Genomic DNA, 20,954 nt, shown 5'->3' on the forward strand with positions numbered 1-20,954 from the left:
ATATTCAGGTACAACAGATCATATGACACTCTGCAGTGATTGATACTAATATTGTTGGTTTTATGGAACCACTTAAAATATGCATTGGTGACAAATTGTCTATGAATGCAGTCGGAAAGGGCACAATAAAATTCATGGTAGCGTTTATGGCAAATGGTTACCAAATAGGATGAAAAATGTCCTTTATGTTCCAGATGCTAGAAGGAATTTTTGTGTAACATCCATTCTTGATAAGAAAATGCAACTCAGATCTTCTAACATTTCTTGTGAATTTCTGAAGGGAAGTTCATTACGGCTCTTGATGTTCATCATGAGCATTTATTAAAAATGCTGATTCATGTTAATGAACCTGTGGTCGTACATCTGTATGAAGTGAATGTGGCTTCAGAACAGGCTTTACATATCTGCCCTGAAAGATTAGGGCATCAAAACAAATATCATGTTCACCAATATCTTAGTCAAAAGGATTGCTGTTGCTGCTGACAGTGAATTCTGTGAGGATTGTGCGGAGGAAAGATAGCAGTTTTATATCATGTCAGCCAAGTAGAGAACCTGATGCATGCAGATCTTTGTAGTCCTTTGGAGTGAGAGTCAGTGGGAGATGTATGTATGCCATCCTACACATAACCTAACTCTTGTAAAACCTTCAATTATTGTGTTTAATAAATTTTAATTATCTTTTATTAAATGCTAACTACTACTATACACTGTAAATATGTATTGCACATTTGTATAGCCTCAAATACATATTGTGAATGCGTCCAACCTCAAATCTGTGTTGTAGAAAACTCTGTAATATTCGTAAATTGGGTATAATCCACTAACTTTCTGATGCATATGTGTTGTAGAAAACTCTGTAATATTCGTAAATTGGGTATAATCCACTAACTTTCTGATGCATATGGAGGTTTCTGGAAACTTACAGTAATGATTTAATATCAAGATACATGTAGAAACATTAGGAATTTTGTGTTGTCACTGTGGGAATAGAACCAGCTTTTGGGTGGTTAGGCCATGTACGTTTGCAGAGTTTCGCCCAGGCATGCCATTCGGGTTCATCAGTTGGATTGGCACGCTCCTCCAAGACTGCTTAGCAGTGGCAGACCAACCGCGTGGTCCCACCATGTTAGCAAATAGGGATTGCTAACCTGCTAAAGGAGAAGTGAATTCTCTGTTTTCAAAAATGTGTTCTCGGCATGGAGATACAATACTAAAAATGGCTTTCACGGCCGCAGATCTTACGATCACTTGTTTTATCGAAACTCATCCACTGACAAATCGATAGTGCTGACACACATGGATGATGGTCTGCTAGCTACAACAAGAAGAGATGAAATCAGTAAGTTTCTGAAAGAGCTACCCAAGGCATTTAACACACATTTGCCCACTGTTGACATGAATATCTGATTATTGTTGATCTTATATTCGTAAACAGGAAAAAAATATTGATGTGTATTGTTTACAATTTGTTGTTTGACACTTATTAGCCGTGCGGTTAGGGGTGCGCAGCTGTGAGCTTGCATCTGGGAGGTAGTGGGTTTGAACCCCACTGTTGGCAGCCCTGAAGATGGTCTTCTGTGGTTTCCCAATTTCACACCAGCCAAATGCTGGGGCTGTACCTTAAGGCCACGGCCGCTTCCTTCCCACTCCTAGCTCTTTCCTATACCATCGTCGCCATAAGACCTATCTGTGTCGGTGTGACGTAAAGCAAATTCCAAAAAAAAGACAAAAAAAAACACTTATCGCACAACATGAAAACATGAGACTCTCAGTTTTTCATCTTATAGAGTGACTGGGTGTGAAATACAATTCCATATATAGTGAAGAGGATGGCATTTCCGTTGCACAGAGTATTATTTTGTTACTTGTATTAATAAAATTTAAATGTGCTGTTAAATGTAATAACGAAACATGTATTTTACATATTTTAAATTCATTTGTGGTATATTGATAGTTGCTTTCCTCTAGCAGAGCACAACATATCCATATTTTCATTTATTGTTCTCAGATTAACTATCGAGCAGATCCTTAATATCGTGGAGGCATCAGATGACATCGTAAAGCTAATATATACATAGAATCATCTGACAGGAATAGTGATGGTGATAAGTCGTATGGGGATATAAATAGTCTCTCAGGCATTCAGCTTTGGGCAGGTGCTGAACTAGTGTGTACAAGACTAATTGTAAATGTTAAAGTCATAATGCAGTATGGTGTATTGATTGAAAATTGAGTCATGTTGGTGAAAAAGCAGCTTGTCCAGAAACACATATGTCTTGAAGTTATTCTGACGACTGGCAGCCCAACCAACTGCATCAGCATCGAAACCAACAAAGGTACTGGCTTCTAATTGTGTTCCTTCTGAAGCTCTTCACGTGAGGTGCGTGGCAATTTTACCATTTGACCTCAAAGGGCAAAGAGGAGAATGTAGACCTGCTCAGCTTCACACAGTACATAGTTAGGGTAGATATTCTATCTTGTTCTGCTCTGCGTCCTAACGCAGGAAGATGTAATGTGGAAGTGTCCTCACACCTGTTGCCAGGAGTGCGTTTCTATAGGGTATCCCACCATCTTGAATCGTGGAAAAAGCAAGTGCAGTGCGGTAAAGCGGCCAGGAAACCAAGCAAAAATTGTAATGTGGCTGCCACGTGCTTTGCTTTGTGGCATTTCATTCACATTAAAATAGACTGGAGTACAAAAAGCAGAGTGTAACCTCGAAACATAGGCCTAACTGTTCTGTTCTGTTTATAGTTATTCTTTTTTTGCTATTTGCAGAGTGACCATACTTGTAGAAAATTTGATAGTTTGTTTATAACATGTAATACAAACAAATATTATCTTGCTGTGTTGAAACAGAGTATATTTTAAATTGAGACCAAACTCTTCCTCAACTATAATTTAAATAATGTATTTTGTATTTTATTGTGCTAATTCATCACTTGAATCGGTTGAAGCTAAAGGGTAATAAGTCAGTTTTTACAACTTTTCAGGAGAAGCAAAAAACATTCCACTCTTTAAACTGTTTTATCTATTTGTATCAGAAGATTTCTATGTTATAGATAATGAAAAGACACTTCACTGAGACAAACGTTGACAGTAAATTGCTATATACAGTTGAGAAATTAACGATTTTCGGACTTAATGCCTTTTAGCTCTGTATAAATTAAATGATCATTGAAATGGATATTCGGAAACATTATGTAATGTAGATTTGGTCTTGAATGATGTTTATGACAATACAAACACTGTATAATGCAATGCACTGTCACTACTTTGATGCCATACTCGACAACTATTTATGCAATTCTGTCGAGTACACCAGTCTTGGCCATTCCAATAGTTAATCATAGAAGAATCTAGCATCATGGCTAACATATTTCACCATCTTTTTTATGTCGTCAAGTTTGTTTGTATTAACGGGAATTTTATCATCATAGGCTTTGATGTTTGGCATAGTTATCCCTGAAAAATGTTTTGGTTTCCCTAAGAAGAATGTATGTTTAACGGGAGAGTTGATGTAGATTGCTGCTTCAACTACCCCTACTTTTGCTGTTTTATACGTAAACTGTTTAAAGCTTGCTGGTGTGAATTGCTGTTTCTGGTTTCTCTGCAGATTTTTAGTTTGCACAGACGGTACAGTTTTCTTAAAGAAGAGCGGCCACCAATTATCGATGTTAAGTATTTCTTTTGTTTTCACCATATGAACTTCAATGTTTTTCTTACTATTTGCTAATATCTCTGCGCATTCCATTGGAGTGTAAATATGATCACCTTTTTAATCTTCTTTTTGAATACTCCAAAATTCCTGTCGCACAGCAAAAACGAATGCCCGGGCTCAGGAAATCTATGGACAATTGATTGGAATCTCCCGTTGGCAGTCAAGGCCATGCACATTCTGATCGTGTGGTTCTTGTTCTGACCTGGACAGCCATCAGAGAATAAGTTTAATATGTTTGGGTACATAATTTTCAAAGTAATGCGACAGGAATGAACAAACTTCGTTTGCACCCTTTTTCCTTTCTCCTTCATGATACAGGTAAATACAGATTTGTCAGTCTTAATATCATGCACATTGAAAATATTCACCCAGAGTTGCTGCAAATAGAATATATCTTGCACAGAAATGTTAGGGAGTGGAAGATTCTGCATGATATCGAAAGCCAAAGCACATGTCCTATCGTTCACATTACATAAGATCTTCATGCTGTGTAGGGAACTGTAAAATTTCAGACTCCGGCGAAGATGTACTTCCAACTCTGCTTTGGCTGTTAATTTAACATTGTCATTTAAGTGAGGACTCTTTATTTTAGCATTAAGCTCTTCACATAAAGAACGTGTCTATTTGCGGTCTTCCGAAACGATAATTAAAATTATCACGGAAGTACTGCCTGTAAAAATCATATTTTAGTTTCTGGATGTGTAGTGCAGTACATTTCATGCATTTGTTTAACATCCAATCTGGCATCTAAGTATCGCGTTTCTTTCCCAGCATAATGCGAAGATTTCACCGGGAATGATCCAATGTGCTCATCAGTGCTCTGAGTCACATTTGCAGGAATCTTGTTCACAGCTGGTGTTCTGCCCCTCTTGACTATCGGTTGTTCACCCCTAAGCAGACTTCATGTCAAATTACACTCATTTTGTCCCTATAGCGTGTAAGCTACAGAAAGCTTGACGACAGATCATTGTCCTAAACACCCCATCCATAAGAAAATATTGAAAACTTGCAATGTGTTTGTTTTCTTGTAGGCCATCTTTTACCCTAGGTCTGCGCTGTTCAACTTGCACCGCTTTGATGAGACCCTGTAAGTATACATCTTGTGTGCTTTTGTCTGGCATATTGTGAAAGGTCATGAAAATACTATTCTTCATATCATCACCTATAGTTTGGGAACATTTCCTCCGACATCTGGAAACAAGATTCGTAAAAATACTAACCATGCTGAAATAGTGCACTGTATTCATTATCGGAAATGTGCCTTAGTGATAAACTAACCAAACTACTTACCTGCAGTCGTCTCCTATTGTCTTTTCATTCACAACATTTCCACTATGATTTGTGCATTTTAAACCTTTCACTATAGCACGTTTGATTATATTCTATTTATGGGAAGTGTCGTTCCTTTTCCATTTTTGCGACATGACAAACCTTTCTTCCACGTTTTGTCAATGTAAACAATGACAATATTATAGCGCAAAATTGCCAAGGAGTTGCAGAGAAAGAAATGAAGGTCATGCATGTCGGTAGTGCCAACATTAGATTCAAGATTCGGCGCTATAAGGAATCAACTCAAAGAGTTTAATTAGGGAAGAAATTAGTGAAAGAGTAGAGGATATAGAGACCGATATGATGGAAACCATATGGCTGAGATTGAATTTGGGAGGGAGTGAGGGAAGGAGGAAGAAAATAAATCTACCTTTTGTTTACTGCCACCCTAGTAATTCAGCATATGCAAATAAATATTTTTTTGAAGAGTTATTGGTGGATATTGGTAGGATAAGGGGAATGTATCCAGGTGAGGAGGATATGTTGTTATTTGGGGACTGGAACGCGAGAATAGGGGAACAGAGCCCAGTTTATAGTAGGGAGGATGGAATGTGTTTGTTGGAAAGTAGGAGGAGTGAGGACAAAATTACAAATAGTTATGGAGAGAAGCTCCTAGAGATGTGTGCTGTGGGAAATTTGTATATTCTGAATGGGTGGATAGAGGGGGACAGGATGGGGAAATTGACATATGTTACTGAGAAGGGTGGTAGTGTGATAGATATGGTTATAAGTTCGGAAGGGATGATTGAGGAAGTTGTAAGAATGGAAATAGGAGACTGGATTGAATCACACCATTTCCCGGTGAGGGTTATGCTGAAAAGGGAGGAAGAGAAGTGTACAATGAAGGAAGATGAGACAAATGATAAACGAGGGAGTGGTTATAATAAGTATAAATGGACAAAGAAGGTGGGCCGGGATTGGAATAGGGTAGTAAAAGAGGAGTTACATCTTCTGAAATTTGGGTGGGAAGGGGCGTTAGAAGAGAATAATACTGATAAAGCCTTGGAATTGTTGCTACATCCAATAAAGATGATAGCGCAGAAGGCGAAAGCTAGAAAGGGAAATAAGAGAGAGGGAGAAGAAGGGTTTAATAGGGAGTGTGAAGGAATGCGGAGGAAGGTGATGGACGCGTTAGGAGAATATAGAAGGAAAGGTGGGAGCCAAGAAAGGGAGTTTTTCTGTAGGTTGAGGAAGGAGTATAAAAAGAAAATCTCTGAGACAAAAAAGACGTGGTTAGAGGAACAAATGGAAGCCATAAATAATGACTGCAAGACAGATAATTTTGAGAGAGTTTGGGATAAGATTAATAAAATTATTAAGGGTGGAAGGAATATAGAGAGAACGAGTATTGAGGAAGTGCAATGGGTCAGGCACTTCGATGAATTACTAGGAAAAAAAGGGGATGATAGATGGAGAGGTTCGGGAGAAGAAGTAATTTGGAGGAATAGAAGAGTGGCAATTTATGACCTGGATAAAGAAATCACAAGAGAGGAAATCCTGAGAGTGATAAGCAGAGCCAGAGCGAAGTCGGCCGGGGGGTGTAATGGTATAAATAACAAGTTTTGGAAGGAAATTAGTAAAAATGAGATAATGATAGAGGGCATGGTTAAACTATTCAATAGGATATTTGAGGGAGGTAATTACCCTAAGGAATGGGAAACAGGAATTATATGCCCTATATACAAGGGAAAGGGTAGTAGGAACAATGTGAACAGTTATAAAGGTATATCTCTGTTGGATTCTTGAGTAAAATATATACTGGGGTGTTAGCGAACAGAATAAGCGGGTGGGCGGAAGAAAATGAAATTTTGACAGATTACCAAGGGGGATTTAGGAAAAAGAAAAGAACAGTGGATAATATAATGATAGTAAAGACTATTTTAGAAAAGTATAAGAATATGGCTAGAAGTACGGTTTATGTAGCAGCAATAGATTTTGAGAAAGCTTTTGACAAGGTGAATAGAGAGGCCCTATTAGAGAAATTAGGCAGGCTAGGGATTTCGGAGAAGATGTTGAGGGCAGTGGAAGGAATATATAGGGTTGTCAGGTTTTGTGTAAAATTGGGAGAAGGGAGACTGAGTGGACCATTAGAGTCCAAGGTGGGTTTAAAACAAGGATGCAAGTTATCGCCAATACTGTTTATTTTATTTATCAACGATATTTTAGAGGGGTTTGGGGCAGAAAATTGGGCTGTACCAGTAATTAATGGTTTTGAAGTACCAGGACTGATATTTGCGGATGATGTGTTATTGATGACGCTAACCGCAGGGGCGATGAATAGGGCCTTAGAGTCAGTGATGCTATTTGCGAGGAAATGGGGATTGAAAATTAATGGAAATAAGTCTAAAATATTAGTAGTACAGGTGGACAGAAGAAGAAAGATAGAAGGTAATTGGGTAATTCAGGGAGAAAGATTGGAACAGGTAACGAAGTTGGAATATCTAGGAGTTATTTTTAATGATAAAGGAACTTGGAGTGACCAGATCAAAAGGGTGAAATATAGAGGATTGGCAGCCTTAGCCTCAGTCAGAAATTTGCTAGTCAAGTACCCGGGGATCAGTTATAAAACACTGAGACTTGTGTTCAGGTCGGTAATCGTTGGGAGGGTATTATACGGCTCAGAAGTTTGGGGGCTGGATGAGAAAAGAGAGGAACTAAGAAGGATTGTTAGTAGTTTTGCTAAGTTAGTAATGGGCTTACCGAGGTGTACAGCAAATGTAGGGGCGGAATTAATGTGTGGGGAGGATTTGGAATCAGAGGGTGTGAAAAGAATAGTTAGATACTGGATGAATTTAAAAAGACAGGAAGGTGGGAGAGTATTACAGGCAGCATATGCACAGCAATTTAAGAGCATGTATAAGGGTGGATGGTTAGAAAAAATAAAGGGATATTTGGGGAGGATAGGATTAGGACACCTGTGGGGGGAGGTTTGGTCGAAGACAGAAGTGAGAGGGATGAATATACTGGAAAGGAGAATTAGAGATATCCATAGGCAGAAATTATTGGGGGAAAGCAGACTAAGAAATTCGCTGACGGTTTTGACGAAAATAGAGGAGATAGCAGGGTTGAATATTAGATACGTCGATAGGTCAAAACGGTATGGGATGATGTGGTGGCTTTTAGGTCTGCAAAGGAATAAAGGGTGGTTACAGGGGAGGGATAAGACAAGATGTGTACTTTGCGGAGATGTGAATGATGATTTTCACTTGCTAAGAGACTGTGAGGTAACGAGGGGGTTAAGACATGGTTTATTGAGTGCCGAGCATTGGGAAATATTGGGGAGAGGAGATGAGAACGCAATCCTGAGATGGATTATTACACAATGGGAGAAAGGGGGTGAATTGAACAGGTATTTATGTGCGACAAAAAGGGCGTGCGAGAGTAAAATGAAGGAGAGTGAGTTAGAGGGTAGGCAGGGGAATAGGGGGGTGGAATAGTTAAAATTCTAATGGATTTGGGAATATAGGGATAGAGTACTTAGTTATGTGGAGTTGGGAAATGATACAGGATTGCATGGTCTGTTTGTTTTAAAGTTAGCTGGAATGCAAGTGCTGAAATGCTGAGTGTTGTTGTTTGAGGTCAGGAACAATAATGTGACGCAAGTACAGAACACAATAAGGACACTGGATGAATATGTTTGAACATTGAGTGAGGGACTGCTACAGCTAATGACTGCTAGATATTATTCTTATTATTATTATCCTTAGTATTATTATTATTATTATTATCATTCTTTATTATTTATTTTACTTTGCATGTGAACATGTATAGGGGCGAAGTCGCCTGTTATGTTCAATAAATGTATATGTATGTAACTCAAAGAGTTAGTTCTTTCTTCCACCGTATAACAATTCATGGTATATGATTCAGGCAAGAGGGAGAAGTCTGACTTGATTCCTTCTTTCAGTGTTCGAAGCGCATCACATTGGTTATACGTTTCGCTTAGTAAAATAAAAAGGACATATTGTGACTTATTAACTTTTAGCTCTGACCGATTCACTTGTATGACTAATACTTACATTTATCCAGATGATCTAACCCCACAGTGTCAAAAGGTTGAGTTATATCTAGCATTACTATGGATATGTTGACCTTGTCATTTCTAACCTTTCGGAAACATCATCTACCAATGAAACGCTAACAAATCTTCCTGGCTGAGATACAAATCCTCTCTGATTCTCACTGAACTTTATACATTGTCTCAGTATCCTGTCAGTAGTCCTTCTATTAAACACCTTATCACGGAACACTCAGAAATATGCCTCCAATAAATCGGGTCACACCTCTCACTCTTATCCTTGTAAATTAAGATAGTTGTTGGCTCTCTCATCTTATCAAGAACTACTCCCCATTTAGGCATTACTACTAGGAGTGCAGAAATTACTGGAGAATATTCTGTTAATTTTAATGTCGGTACTAATATCTTGCCAGTTCCAAGTGCAGAATCAGATCTCATACTATTTAGAGATTGTTGTATATAATCTACAGAAATTTTGAATGACTGGTTCAGATCACCCTGCTGTGAACTACTTAAAATAGGTTCATAATGTTCAAGGCGGGATGGAATTATTGGACATTTCCCATTTTTTTCTATTGCGTCCTTCAATACTGCAATTGGTATGTGACAGATTTTGTTAATCTTTCCTGTACCCAGCAGTGATCTAAACACATTTTTTATGTTAATCAAAATATTGATATTGGACAAGCTTAGAATTTTTCCTTTCTTTTCTCCCTGTCTCTTTTTGATAGCTTCTGTGGGCTACTACACTCACTGTATATTTCCTATCATTTCTTGAAAAGACCTAATCATTTTGTTTCCTCATTTCATAACAACACAGCTTGCTGTTAATGCCAAACAATGTCATAATAAAATCATTATACAGTTTATTCAACTCACCCGGACAGGTATCTTTCGTGAGCAAAGTAGTAAACTTTTCCTGAAATGACAGAATAATTTCTCGAAAATTACTGTTAAACAAACACCAATGACACTACATTGCACTTCTTGCTAAACCAGTAGTACTTCAGTAATAAAATTTCTAACGTTTCAACAATTTTAACATAAATTGTTTAAACTTCTTAATAATATTCATGAATTCATGTTTTAAATTAATAATCATTAAAAGTATGATTTGATAGATCTGATGTTCTTTCAAGAACAAAGCATGTCATTCAGAAATGCTTCGTTTTGTGGTATTTTATAAATTTATTTTATCCTGGGCTCCAGGAATTAACCTTTGGGGGGGGGTTGAAATGCATCGTTGCCAGACATCTACAACATAAAATATTGGGTTCAGCAAGAGAATCCATCACTAGCTTCTTTCACTCCAACAGTACGTAACCTAGAAGAGGTGTCCCTGTTAAGCTGAGCAACCCATTGGAAGGTTGGGTATCCAACCCCAGCGGGAAAATGGGTCAGCAAGCCGACCAGTGCTGGCGGACTGAGGACGATTCTCATCCTCAGTTTAAATGTGGAAAGAAACGGGAACTACCACATTTATTTATTTTTCCCTAGTAGTGTATGAAATGATTCTCCCTGTAAAAAGATTCCGGAGGTAGAGCGTCCTCTCAGTCGGATCTCCGGGAGAGGACTACAATGAGAGAGAATCTTGACCAGGAAGTAAAGCAACACGTTGTTCTGCAGAGTAAAAGTAAGGTAGGAAACAGACTCGAGAATAGGAACGTGGAATGTTCGAACACTATTACAAAGTGGAAAACTCGAAAATGCCAAGCAAGAAATGATTAAGAACCATCTGGATATCCTTGGTATGTCTGAGGTGCATTGGGGTGAAAGTGGTGAGGTTGCAAGTAGTGATTACCATTTTTACTACTCGGGAGAAGAGAAGAATGGAACCAATGGAGTAGGATTTCTACTGAAAAAGACCTCACAGGAAAAGTTATTAAAGTAGATGCAATTGATGGTAGGATAATGGTGATGAGATTAAAGGGACAAGGAAAAGATTTGGTGCTAATACAGGTGTATATGCCAACCAGTCAACACCCCGAAGATGAGGTGGAAAAATATTATGAGATGTTAGAAAAGACAATTGAGAAGGAGCAAAAGGTTGCTTGTGTTATTATTATGGGGGATTGGAATGCTCTAGTAGGAGAAGGTGAGGAAGAGTGAATTGTTGGAAAATATGGATTTGCAGAAAGGAACAACAACAACAGGCAGATACTCCATCAGGCTGCACTCTCCCAGGCCATCACTGACTGCGCTCCAACGAACTCAATCTCGCTCTGACTCACTCACTAACTCCGTCTAACTCTCACGCATTCCAGGCAAGTCGCTCCTCTCTTATATAGCTGCGCCGACCCTTCTGGAACAGGCTGGATGTTGGATGAATCCAGGAATCTCGCGAGATGGAGGACTCCAGATTGATAGTCGAGTAATTTCCGTTGTCCTCTGCTGTGCGACCGCGGACAGAGGCGAGAGGGCCAGCCTAGCACTTAAATGTTGCTCATGATTGGCACGCTCGAGTGTAAGGGGGGTGGGGCCGATACGGTGACGCCCCTGGCGCGTAGCGAGTTGGCATGGCAGACGCTATAACCATTACAATGTAGTCTACCTGGAGGAATTAATTGCAAATTGCTTTCAAGGAAAACAAGGTGTGGCAGTTGGAGGAAAAAGTATTGAATGCATTTGATTTGCAGATGACATGAGACTTCTAGCAGAAACTGAGAAAATGATGAATAGTATGTTGGAAAAATTGAACAGATCCTGTAAGAAGTTAGGCATGAAAATTAATAGGAAAAAGACCAAGGCAATGATCATGGGGTCAAAGAAGGACTCAACAGCTAAAATAATACCTTCATGGGAGGAGATCGAACAAGTGTCTAAATCCAAATACAGGGGAAGCATAATCAGAAGTGACCTTTATTGCTTGGACAAAGTGAAGACTAGAATTGCAGTGGCCAAGGAAGCATTTGTGAAACAAAAGACACTGTTGAGTGGCCCTTTAAATAGGGACCTTAAGAAGAAGTAAGTGAAGTGCTTTTTGTGGAGTGTGGAGCTTTATGGGGCTGAGACTTGGACATTGAGAAAAGAGGAAGGAAGAAGACTAGAAGCATTTGCAATGTGGGTCTGGCAGAAGATGGAGAAAATCAGCTAGCAGGAAAGGGTAAGGAATGGGGAAATATTAAAGAGAGTGGGTGAAGGAAGGTGAACGATATTGGAGTGCATTCAAAGACGGAAAAATAATTGGTTAGGCCACTGCTTGCAACAAAATTGTTTAATAACCGAAGCATTGGAAGGGAAGATACAAGGGAAACTGACTAGAGGAAGGAAGAGATATCAGTTAGTGGACAGTGTAAAGGTGAATAGAAGCTATTGGAAGACAAAGAGAATGGCTGAAGACAGAACAGCGTGGAGAACTCATGTGAAGACCTGCCGAAAGGCAGACCACCAGTGTGATGATTTTATCCTGAGGCAAACTGAAGAACCAAACAGTTACTGATTTTACTAATAACTTACCATCAAGGGTGTCATCATCGAGTTTCGAAGGAGTGCCAGTTTCACTATCGCTTTCAGTTTCAATAATCAGTATAGACATTCTACCACCCCACATAAAAGTAGTCTAATTGCGAATAGATCCTACTTACTTCTCTTCTACACATAATGCAATTAAATTTTTTTGTCCCAATTGTCAACTTTGAACAGTTTTTGATTATCAAGAAAAAGTTCCACTTAGAGAACTTGTTTTGTCTCTTTCAGTGACACTTTCAATCTCACAATGTACAAAAGTTAAAAGGTAAAGATACAAATATATGCCCTCAATTCAAATTACAGTATATAGTAATGTATTTAAATGATTTTCTTGGTGTTTTGTTGAACTACATTTGGTAGCATGTAATCAAAATTCTTCAATTGTAAGCTTGTCGAGTGAATGATGATAGTCTTATGTTTTCTAGAATCGATTAGTTACTGGTAAAATGGTGATAAACTAATTGATGTACAGTCTTGGTTTATTCCTAGTACATCATTGTCTTCGATTAAATTGGCTCTCTCTCAGTTCTTCTACATCCATTTATTCTCAGCTCCCAACTAGCTCATTCCTGCTTCCCAGCTTCATCAGGAGGGCAGGCTTCAGCACTCACTGAGGAGCCATCTCAACACTACAACGGTCTGGTAGAAAATTTAACATGAAAAGTCGGGCTGGGTCAGGTAGACCCAAAAGGAAAATGCCCATAAAATATTTTAAAATTATTAATTTTTACAATATGATACATTGAAGAATATTATGGAGTGTTCTCAGTAACTTTAAGTCATTTTTATATTTTTGCATTGTGTTATTGATAAAAAGAACTGCATTTATTATTCTATCTTCCCAGCTCACTCCTCTGTTTTTCTCCAAATCCACATCTCAAATGCCTCTCTTCTTCTCTGTCCTTCCATTCTCATTTTCAGTGTTTCTGCACTGTATAGAGCTATACTCCACAACTGCAAAAGAAAATAAACTCAAAATTTTAGCTGGTAAAAGTAATGCTTATAAAAAAAAGCGCAACAAATACAGTTCAGTTGTTTTTATACTAGGATGATGTCCCTCAATTGTTAACACAGTCTATACATGTGTCAGTCAAACCCAAACTTTGCACATCTTGCAGAAGTATTTTGTCTTGCTGTCTTTGCACATGTGACATATTCCTCTTTTCCCAAGCTCCGGCAATTTTTAAAAATTTTTTTTTCTTCAATAGCTGCCTCCGAAAGTCTCAAAGCCAGAAATCAAATTTCTCGAGGTAGACAACTTTGGTGTGCTCGCTCTGCCATGTACAGTTGCACAAGTGATTTTCCAAGCTCTGTGAGGAACACATGCCTTTTTCATATCCACAAGATTGGCTTTTAGCGTGACATACGCATTTAGGCCCTGCAATATTCAGCAAAGAATAAACATAATGGCCTGTGCCTTGTTCCCCTTGCAGTATATTCCGCAGTTATTGTGTCTACTATATCAACGCCACCCTTGGTACCATTGTAGGAATTGATGACTTTTGGCTTCCTTTTGATACCACTTTCTTTATCGATTTCTGCAGTGTGATGCATGGAGGAAAGTAGTATTACACGTTCGTTACGTTTTGGCACATACAACACCATAGTAACCTCTTCGTGAAATCCAGACATACTTGAATATTGTTCTTTAGATTTCTTTGGAAGGAATTTCCCTGGTATTTCACCCTGGTTTTTCGTCAAAATACCAACAAGCATTTGTTTTCTGTCAGAAGTGTTTTAGTAAGGCTGTAAGATATAAACCAATTATCTACAGTTAAATTTCAACCACTGCATGTCATTGGTTCCACTACTCGTAAAACAACGTCGTTCGGCTTATTACCGACACAAAATGGGTCTTCTGGTTGAGTTCCAGCATAAACTTCTTTTATACCATATTTTGATGGCTAAGAGGGGATATACCATTCCTCTGAATGGTATTAGCATTTCGTCGATATTGACAAATTCTGAAAGTGAGTAATACTTCTTACAGTTCAGTACAAAGAGGTCCAAGAGCTCCTTGAGTGCTGCTAAATTATCTTTAGACTTCCTTTCATTCCATGAATGGATATCATCAAAGCGAATAACACATATCCTAGGGAATGGACAGGCTGGGCACTTGGGTTCAAATATCAGATTGACCTTGATAGAAAACACTTTCTGACACCATTAATTTCTAACTAATTCATTCAAATAGATTATCAAGTATACCCTTTTCAGTAATACTACAGCACACCTATAATTATTCTTCTCTCAACATTACTTTTAAATTAATCAGTTTATCAGTCTCTGACTTCTATGGAAAATACACATACTTCTACAGTTCACTATACAACACTTATTAATTCCCTTCAGGTTTTGAAGCTTCTCTCTTCTTGCTTCTTTCTTGAATCCTCGTTGTAGGGTTCCTCTGAATATTCCCTGATGGTTTCAGGACTCAAACACAGAACTCTTTCTAAGATGAATGCGAACTGAAGCTATAGTCTCCTTCGAACACTCAGTGAGTTCTCTACATACCGTCTCTGTACTTCACCATGTGAGACACTGCTAACCAGTTCTACTGCTTGACAGTCTTAATTGCTGCCTAACTTGAATAACTTCTTATACTGCTTTCTTCACTGACTGATGGCAGGCTCAACTGCTGTGTGATCTGACTAACTCCATAGACTGCTATCTTCACGGACTTTATATTCTACAGAGTCTATTCGTTGCCAAGAGACCTAGTGACCGTCCCTTCCTGAGAGAACGCTCCTTTCCAAATTACCAGAATGACTGCCTGATCAGAATGACAACCAAAAATGACAAACAGAATGACCAAGAGTCTCCCTTGTCACTCCCCTTTATCACTTCTGTGACCTTCCAGAACAGGTCATCCCATACTATTAAGTTCCCTCACATCACTGATCTGTTAGCTTCCTGTTGGTTACTTCAAGTGTGGTCCCACCCACCTCATGCATCTACATGTGACTGATGACCTTCCACAGATTCCTTCTAGAGGGAATGATTGCACCACGGTGTGCGTTCTTATTTTACAGGGCACCTTGCTACGTGACTAACAACAGGCTTGCTTTTCCTGGTCCACCCAATTTGAGCCTCTAACTATGACCTTGTCTGTTTACTTCTTCCTCTGACAAATATTCTGATTGCACAAGTTTGATTCACTACCTGGCTCACTGTATGTTCCAGGTTGAGACTAGCTTGTGGAAATGCTTTTAATTATAATTGTAATTTTGCACTTATTGACTGCACTGACATTTTATTTACACTTAATCACTCACTTTCACTGTTTTTGCTGTATCTTTGTATGTAACACCTAAATTACTCATGATTATTAGAGATATCTGACTGGGAGGTCACGAATCGAACCCCGTTCAATGCGCTCGCTCCATAATTTCCCACAGAAGGACGTGTTGCAAATCGGCACTCCCGACACCTCCCCGCCCAGGTAAAGTAGTGTATCGCGACCCACGTCGCAATCACTTCTGTCAGTCTCTTCTCTTTCGACCTTTTTATACTCTGGCCTTGTCTTTAATCCTCTGGCTATGGGATGTTTGCACTTTTTTCTATCCTCCTCTATCTCCGAAACACTTGACTCTGATTCCTGGTTATGAATACTAGGCCTAGTGCCAGTTACTCCAGGTATCTCAAAATGTACTAGTATGTCATCGTCTGATGACTTCGCCTTTACTTGACTTGCATTAATTATCTTTTGCTTGAAACAAATTTTCGTACAACATCCAGTAGCTGAATCCGAATATTTCTCTTTACACATGCTGGTAAGACATGGATTACAACATTTACAACATATTAATATGGCGAGTATGGCTACAATAGTGCATAGGATTATTTTATAGATGTTAAAATTGGAATACATGGTGATTTGCATACATTTCCTTTTTTTTTTTAAATCAATAATTAAGTTCTCGACTTCCTCTACTTTCTTGCCTGCATGTTTAAAATTCTCGACATGTGTTAACGAACTGTGCAAGGGGGCTTCATTTAAATTTATTACAACTGCTAATTTTAAATCACTACTCAAATGTATACAACAATCATACTCTTAACAAGACATCTGGTATTAGATCTTTTCTGTTAGTGGTATTTACCTTTTCTGTGGACCGTATTTTACCGTTTGGTCCATACACTGTCCAAATATTCATAAAATGTAATTATCCATGAATTATTTAGTCTCCTCAGTGGTGTCCTTACACACTACAGTTATTTTTGTTGGTTCTGGTGCTAGATACACATATTTATTTTCTTTAATGAACAACCATGTTAACTGTTTAATGTGAGTGACATCTTCTGCACAGTTTTTAGGTATAGTATTTATCCATTTTAGTAGAGTAACTATACAGTCTTTGTCTTCCTGTATTATCTTTAGTGGACATTCTGATTTGCAAACCCTACAGTCCTCGTTAATTTCTTTACATTTCTTATTTGCTTATCAGGTAAGTATGCATACAATTGCTTTTTTGTGTCAATTACGATAAAATCTTTCTCAGTTCTAATGTGTACAATTTCTCCTATGTTATTTTGCACTAGTGTCGGGAAAGGAAGTATTTCATACAATTTATACGGTAAGTCTTTTTGTCACTAGGAGGCTTCATTATTGTATATACCAGCATATTCTTATTAATAAATGCATTTACATTTACAATCTTATAGATTAAATGTTCTTGAGTCATTCCCAGCTCACTGTGTGGAAATTGATCCCTACATTTTCTATAGGCTCTTACAATTTCTGTGGGGCTTAAAATTTGCACATGTATAATTCCTAATTGTGCATACATTATCCCTGATCCTATTACCTTATACAACTGTGATATCAGATCCTCAATTTCGAACAGGTGCCTATTGACCGCAATATCTATATCCATTTGCGTAAATACTTGTTTTAACTGACCCGTTTCATTTCTGAGAAATTCTTTTATTTGTTTTTAGTTTTTACTCAAGCATAACTCATTAGCCGTTATATCATATAAAGTACTATTGACCAATTGTAACGTTGATTTAACAACGGTCAACTGTTCTTCGTGATTTTGAGCATTGACATCTGCTCTTTCTCTAACTCTGAAATTTGATTTTGATAATATTCAGAGTGCCAAATATGTTTTAGATATAGTAGTTCCTATAAAATTGAAAATTCCTCTCTTTTCGTGTTTACCCTTCTGTTTAGTAAATTGCTTTATAGTTTCTTTTAATTCTTGAACCTTTTGCAATCGATTTACTTCTAGTTGTAATTCGTGTCAGCACGTGTGATTTAACTGTTGCTGTAATTGATAGCACAATATTTGGGTCTTTTGCATTATTTTTCTCTATAACAATGTACGCATCATTTAATTTACTCAGATTTACATAAGTGATTAAATTCCATTCTATAGAATATAATTGCATTTCCCCTTGATTCTTAAAATAAACCCCTGGTGTTTTCTCGTAAGGCATAATCTGAAAATCTAACGCCTCTCCCATAAAATTTAACGTGCACGTTAAAGCTAGTATATAGACTATTTTAGTTCTGGGATTCTCCATATCGTTTGTCGTATGACCTGTAAAGAAAACAAAATGTTGCTATACTTTTGTAAGTGTAGTACTTTTTTTGGGTTAGTCTATCTTATTCTACTGATTCAGGTTTCTCATTACATCTACATTACAATCACTATGTATGTAGGGGTTTGCTATTAATTACATGTCGCCTACCAGTACAGGGGCACATATTTATTAAGTGCAGGACTCAGCTTTTCCAGTACTGTTGTCCTTTTGCGAGGTTGACATCTAGACTGTGGCCTTGCTATCTCAGTCTTTTCATGGCGGGTACTAAGGATATATATGCACTGATATTCCTGTACCAAAATTCCGTGGCTTTGATATCCCCACGTTAAATTTCTCATTTTTCTTTAAAAAAATGTGCACGCAGTTTGGCACGGTTCTACTTACCACACCAGCAACTATCAATAGTTCTAAAAAGCCGTTGGGATGGTGAAGAATGCAAGACGATCGCAGCCGAAATGAAGCCAATCCTTTCTCACACTCAAATATACAATTTTAATCTGTTCCTATGCAGCTTGATTAATTTTCCCTTTCTATTTGTTTTTAGAAGACAATGTATGCCATCAATTCACTCTATGTCATAGGGGCCCCTGAACAGAGGTTCTAGCTTATGGGACCTACCCCGTCTCAGAGTTTCATCCCTTAACAATACCTTATTTCTTACCTGTAAGGTTATGCCATGCTGTTGTTTGTCACATCTTTTTTTTTTTTCCTTCACCTTATTCTATATTAATGTTTTTCGAGCAATCTAATGGTTTCCTTGTAGTCGGCGAGTTAAGTCTTAGACTACATTTTAATACTCACTATAGGATGTTCCAGGTTTCCTTTGGAGGACTCCAGGAATATTCGCTTTTCTTCCAAATATTAACTTGTAGGGTGTAAATCCCGTATTACTGTGTTTTGAGGCATTATACACGAATGTGGCTGTGGGTAAATATTCATCCCAATCGTTTTGATCCTTGCAAATATAGTGATGCAAGTATTTGGTGAGTACTCTACGTGCTCTCCCTATACTACCATTACTTTGTGGCCGAAATGCACTTGTGTGTACCTTTTGAATTCGAAAAGTTTTGCACAGCCTTTTAAAAGTTTGACTCATGTAATTACTCCCCATGTCAGTCAGAATTGAGCTCAGTTTCCCAAATACATTAATAATATTCGTTACCAATGCCTTCGCCACGGTTTCAGCTTCCTGATTAACCATTTGTACTGCAACTAAATACTTGAACAATTGGTCCTGACAAGTAAGTATGAACTTAAGGGCAGGAGCGTATAAAGGCTTCCATGTCCTTCTTCATGTTTGGCCACTGAATGTCTTTTATTCGCACCAGTGTTCTCGTGATCCCTTGATATCCACCTACAAGGGACGTATGGGCATCATGTAGTATTGCTAACTTTTCTCCTCGGTTAAATCTTAACGCTCATTAGCAGGTGAACCTCCTTCTTCCTCGGACTCATTCTCCTCTGCTATTGCATCCTCGGAGTTAGAGTATTTGGTTTGTACCTCCCTTCCTGACCTTTCTGCTTCCGCATCCACAAGATCATTCCACTCATTTTTTACTCTTTCGGTTTCAGATGTCCCTTGGGATACGATTCCCTCTGAATTCACTACTTGTACCACTTTTTCAGGCACAACGGGAATTCTGTTCAATGCATAGCACTCTTATTTGTTTTACTTTTCTTGTATACTATCGTGAAATCATATTCAGCTAACTTTAGCCTGAACTTTATTAACCTGGATGAGGGATCTTGGACATTGGATACTCATTTCAGTGGCTTATATGATCTGTCACGACTGTGAAGTGTCGTCTGAACAGATACAGTCTAAAGTACTTCACTCCCCATACGATTGCAAGTAATTCTTTCTCTGTAACTGAGTATTTTTTCCCTGCCTTAATTAGAGTTCTACTCACATATGCCACTGGTAAATCTCTTCCTAATTCTCCCTGTGTAAGGACGGCTCCCAAAGCCTCACCACTTGCATCCGTAGTTAGGATGAATGTCTTTTCAAAGTCTGGATATTGTAATTGGGCTTTTCAGTCAACTTTTGTTTCAAGATACTGAAAGCCGTCTCCTGTTTGTCTGTCCATACATAAGGGACATTGTTCTTCAGGAGTTCATATAGAGGTTTGGCGATCTTACTATACTCAGGTATGAATCTCCGATAATACCCGCTCAAGCCTAAAAATCCCTTTAATTGTTTGGTGGTTGTAGGCCTCTGAAAATTTCTCACTGCCTCAACCTTTCGTTCATCTGGCTGCACCCCGTACTCTGTAGTCACGTGACCTAGAAATGCCACTTCTGTTCGCAGGAATTCACACTTGTCTGGCTGTAATTTTAGCCAGTGTTCCCTGAGTCTCTGGAAAACTTCCCGCAATTTCTGATTGTGGTCTTCAATGGAGCTTGCGAATGTTTAAAATGTCGTCAATGTTGACCAGGCATTTCACACCATTCAGCCCTGACAACACTATCGTCATCAGCCTCATAAAAGTACTAAGTAAGTACTCATAATGGAGGTTGATTTTCCCTGACCTGGATTGCAGGTTTTAACACATCGGTGTAAGTTAATTTATCCCCTTCCAAGTGAAAAATGACATTATATGCCGCACAGATAGCATACAACTCTTCTCGGTCTTTGGGTGCCAAATGGTCAACTTTTAATTGGATGGTGTTATGCAATGATAGACCAAGCGACAAAATTCATATTTCGAGAAAACGGCGTCTTTGCGAATGCTTAAAGTAAAACTATCTACCTCATGCATTTTTCTATAAATAAAATCTTATTATATTCAAGTATATTTTGTTTTTCTAAAGTACTATAAGCTAAAACCTTATTTTAGTATTTTATTTAGATAAAGTGTCTTAGTCTACAAG

General features: G+C 38.2%; 1 protein-coding gene across 6 annotated transcripts in view; it reads left to right on the top strand.

The window, feature by feature from the left end:
- Nucleotides 1-20,954, top strand: part of LOC136867843 (zinc finger protein 383) — a 55,066-nt gene that overhangs the window by 19,672 nt on the left and 14,440 nt on the right. The window contains exon 2 of one of the 6 annotated variants that reach the window (XR_011017975.1): nt 2,009-2,386. The exons of 4 other annotated variants lie outside the window; for them this stretch is intronic. The gene's annotated coding sequence lies outside the window, so the exon portion shown is untranslated. Of the gene's footprint in view, nt 1-2,008; nt 2,387-4,749; nt 4,806-20,954 lie in introns of those variants that run through there. One more of the 6 variants, XM_067144734.2, reaches the window with a different exon arrangement.

The sequence above is a fragment of the Anabrus simplex genome, chromosome 1 (assembly GCF_040414725.1).
Source record: "Anabrus simplex isolate iqAnaSimp1 chromosome 1, ASM4041472v1, whole genome shotgun sequence".
Taxonomy (NCBI): Eukaryota; Metazoa; Arthropoda; class Insecta; order Orthoptera; family Tettigoniidae; genus Anabrus; species Anabrus simplex.